The sequence below is a fragment of the Microtus pennsylvanicus genome, chromosome 9 (assembly GCF_037038515.1).
Source record: "Microtus pennsylvanicus isolate mMicPen1 chromosome 9, mMicPen1.hap1, whole genome shotgun sequence".
In the NCBI taxonomy this organism is placed as follows: Eukaryota; Metazoa; Chordata; class Mammalia; order Rodentia; family Cricetidae; genus Microtus; species Microtus pennsylvanicus.
The window spans coordinates 84,952,929-84,957,775 of record NC_134587.1 but is presented as its reverse complement, the minus strand read 5'-3'; positions in this window follow the sequence as shown (position 1 = coordinate 84,957,775).

Genomic DNA, 4,847 nt, shown 5'->3' with positions numbered 1-4,847 from the left:
ATTAGTTACTAATGGAGTTTATTCTGTTGCTAATATTACTTGTATTAGTTCTCAAATCTTCCTGTTCTGGTGAGTGATGATTTCTCTATTGGATTCAGCCTCGCATCACGCAGACAGCAAAGTGTATTTTGTCAGCATGTTTTCAGTACTTGGACCACTCCTCCAACCGTCCTATTAAAAGCCTGACTTTTTTTTTTCTATCATGAAGTCCATTCCTATAAGATAGAATTAAAATCTACATTACCATTTTTTTTAAAAGCCGAGAGTCGCAATACTTCAAAATCTTCCAGTTTTCCTTTCAGAAAAATCTACTTTTCCCTGCAGATCAACAGCTGTAGTTTCAAGCATTTGGAATGAACTTAAGAGCCCTGCACAAAAACAAGCTCCTCGGGTCTATTCTTAGCCACTTCTGACCAGACTGCAAGACGTCTGGGGTTTTCAGCTTCACCAGATCTTTTTTTAAACCTGGGATTACAGGGCTATCACTATGCGAAGATGGAATCTTCTACAGAGTGTGTTACTTGCCATCTTGCCCCAAGGATCCACCCATATGAGAGCTGTTTCCAGGCTTGTGTTTTGATGGAGAAGGGAACCTCATGATGTTGACTTAGGAAATCTTCAGTGGATCACAGAAATAGTGTCCACAGCTGAAGCCTTGATCCAGGTCAAAACATCTCTGCACCCAGTCTACGTTAAGGTGCAGGCAGTGTTAATTTCAACTTGACTCTGTGTATTGAGAGGTGGAATGCCATGAGTCACAAAGGAGGGGAACAAGCTCTGGCTTTTAGGTGGTTAACTGCTGCTTTTAAGAGGCCTTGTTTAGAGGAAAGTAAACAGCACTGGGTTAGTTGAGTCAGGTTAACTATAGAAAGTTTGGTGTGCTAAGGGGATTGTTGGGAGACACCAAGCTCTTGGAGATGCACAGGTGTTAGGGAAGAAGAGATGCTTTTGATGAATGAAGTGTGTGAGCATGTCCATATGTTAAAGAAGAGATGCTTTTGATGAATGAAGTGTGTAAACATGTCCATATGTTAAGAAGAACCACAGACAAGAGACTGAGTCAGTACACTGAGCTGGAAAAAGACATGAGTAACAGAATCACAGGTATGATTTGTGTTGGGAAGTGGAGAATGAGGAACTGGGTTGAACAGGTAGTGCTTTGTCCATTTGGTAAAGATGATGGAGGCACATGCAATAGTGAACCACTTTCTCTGGAAGGAGGTATTCGCATCAGGAAGATTGTTGGCTGAGATTTTTCTCGGTTCCCACAGTTGTTAAGTCCCAAAGAATCACACAGAGGTCTACATTAGTTATAAACTGATTGGCGTAGTAGCTCAGACTTTTTATTAACTCTTATAACTTATATTAGCCCATTATTCTTGTCTATGTTAGCCATGTAGCTCAGTACCTTATTCAGTGAGGCAGTCACATCTTGCTTCGTCTGTGGCTGGGTCAAGATGGCAGAAAGAACTTTCCTCTTCCCAGAATTCTCCTGTTCTCATTGCCCCACCTCTACTTCCTGCCTGGCTACTGGCCAATCAGCATTTTATTAAAATACAATTGACAGGGTACAGACCATTGTCCCACAGCATCCGATTCTGTCTGTGAAGCTGCCTGTGTGTGAAGAGGTACTGATTTGTGCAAGTGCACACAGAGACAAGTCATCCCTGTACTGGGGAGTCCTTCACTCACCTCCCAGATCTCAACCCCTCATCTCCTTAGTGACATGCTCCTTCACATCTTGTAGAGACTGATGGAACTCTCCTGCCTCAGTTTACTCTGCAAAATCCTAGTTAAAATAGCAGATTACCCTTGGTATATAAATGTGCCATTCTTGCGTACATTCAATGGAACGGATGCGTTTTAAACAAGGCCTTGCTCCTTGTTTGACCTCTACCAGGAACCATGGCCTAAGCCAGAGGTGGTGTTTGTGAGTATGGACCAGAAAGAAACATCTAAACTGAATCAAGGACCTGACCACATTCTCAAGACCAGTCCAGTCTGGAATGATAAAGACAATATCAGGTCATTGAGTGATGGGGTGAAATAGCGGGGCCTCTAGCATCGCTCAGTCTTCCTTTCCCATTATGCAGATGAGAAAGGTCAAGGCCAGCGGCAGAGCAGCAGTTAGAATCCAAGTCTCAACCCAGAGTTCTTTCCATGACAACACTAATCTCATTTCTCAATACCAAACTTAATAATTTTCTTATTCCACGCTATTTTCCCTAGCACTTCACTCACTGATGAAATGATTTTTATTACAAAGAGAACAAACACAGTTTCAGCATAATAGTGGCATGAATCCAAGGTAACCCAGTGGAAAGAAAGAAACGGTGAGATTTAGAATAAAATTCATAGGCTTAAAAATTTCACAACAGTAGAACAGCGATTAAGATTATATACTTAATTAAAGTATATAGGCAGCAAAGGCCATGGTTCTCTTGTGTTAACAAGGTTATAAACCACATATATGTGGTTATGGTTGGCGCCATTTCCCTTCCTGTTTTATGTTTGTGTAGTTTTACAGTCTTTTATTATAATTTAATCGTCATCACAATATAATCTTTGAAAATAAAGGTGCCAAAATAAAATAACTGCCACTGACCTACTCATGCCTAGAGCAACATTGGCTATTAAAAGTCACAAACAAGAAAAAGTGAGAGCAACTTATAGGACTCTCCAAGAGACAGATTAGGGGTAAACAGAATAAGGTATGACTTATACAATGGGGTATGATTTACCTTTAAAAGGAAATGGAATTGTCTTCTGTGCTACAACACGGATGATCTTTGAAAATACCATGCAAAAGTGAAAGGGGCGAGGAACAAAGAGATAAGATATTGTACGATTCTGTTTATAAAGGGGCATCCGGAACGCTACATTCACGGGGTCCCAGAGCCTAATGAAAGTTTCGGGGCACTCATGTGGGGAACTGAGAGTTACCGTATTTAAGGTGTACACGGTATTCTCTCGAGGACGAGAAAAACATTCTGGTAGTGACTATCTGTGATGATTGCTCTATACCATAAGTGCGTTTGAAGCCATTAAATTAAAAATGATGATTTTTATGTCATGTATACTTTGCCACAATAAAAAGCAGTAAAACAATAAAATTGCCTGCCTAGAATTCTTTACTGATCGAAGTACCATTTCACAAATGATAACGAAGTGAAAAGGTATCAGAACATCCTTCTGCCCCCAGAGAGCAAAGGGCACTCTGGCGGAAGGCAGACCGCAGAAATGATGAATGTGCGGATCAGGAAGTAGAGACAAACGCGTCTCTGCTGCATGACTTTGTGGTATAAGCTTTCGTGAGGAGGAGGGGCTTGGGGCAGGAGGCGGTGTTCTAGAAGGTTCAGCGGCTTTAGCAACTCGGAGCATCAGCTGCAAGGAGAGGTGGGTCCAGCCGCCCGGAAGGAACCTCGGTACCATAGCTGTGCACAGTGCAGGTAGCTGCTTGTGGCGGTGTTTGCAGAGGTTCAGGGGCTGCTGAGCCACTGGGATGCACACACCTGCTGACTGTACCTGCGGTCGGAGACCCTTACAGACTCTTGCTCTTCAGCTTGGGTTCTTCATAAAGTGGTGTGGAAGGCGAGCTTGGCCTAGTGAAAGTCAGTCCTTAAACTCACGCCATAGTTGGGCTCTTGCTGTAGAAGTAGAACACCTGTGTACTTCTTTGCTAGGTAAACAACGGACGGAATAAAAAAATGGAGGAGGGGAGAAAATTGGGATCTTGGGGGTGGGGTGGGATGGGGGTAAGGGGAGATGGGGAGAGAAAAGGTAGAAGGGAAGGAGGGGGGGACTTGGGGAAACAGGAGGATCGGGATAAAGGAAGGTTGGATAGGGGAGCACGGAACCACAATTCTTAGTTAAGGGAGCCACTTTAGGGTGGGCAAGAGACTTGACCCTAGAGGGGCTCCCAGGTGCCCAAGCTGAGGTCCCCAGTTAGTTCCTTGGGCAGCTGAGGATAGGGAACCTGAAATGACCCTATCCTAGAGCAATACTGACGAATATCTTGCATATCATCATAGAACCTTCATCTGGTGATGGATGGAGATAGAGAGAGAGACCCACACTGGAGCACTGGACTGAGCTCCCAAGGTCCCAATGAGGAGCAGAAGGAGGGAGAACATGAGCAAAGAAGTCGGGACCACAAGGGGTGCACCCACCCACTGAGTCAGTGGAGGTGATCTACTGGGAGCTCACCAAGGCCAGCTGGACTGGGACTGAAAAAGTATGGGATAAAACTGGACTCTCGGAACATGGCGAACAATGAGGGCTGATGAGATGCCAAGGACAATGGCACGGGGTTTTGATCCTACTTAATGTGCTGGCTTGGTGGGAGCCTAGCCAGTTTGGATGTTCACCTTCCTAGATATGGACGGAGGGGGGAGGACCTAGGACTTACCACAGGGCAAGGAACCCTGACTGCTCTTTGGACTGGAGAGGGAGGGGGAGAGGAGTGAGGGGAAGGGGAGAGGGGTGGGAGGAGGGGGAGAAGAGTGGGAGGAGGGGGAGAAGAGTGGGAGGAGGGGGAGGGAAATGGGAGGCTGGGAGGAGGTGGAAATTTGTTTTTTTGTTTTTTTTTATTCTCCTTTTATCAATAAAAAAAAAAGGAAAAAAAATGGAGGAAACTCCATAGCAAGGCCTCTCTCAGCTACAGGATGGAGCGATCTTTTTTCTCAGTAAACTTTGCTTGACTTTCTCTAAAAAGTAGAATGGAGTAATTTTCATTTTAAAATAAGTAATTTGAATTTTATATAATATCTAAAAACATTTATTGCTATTATTATTACTAGGCGTGTGTGTATGTGAGTGTGTGCATGCATGTATGTATGACAGAGGGC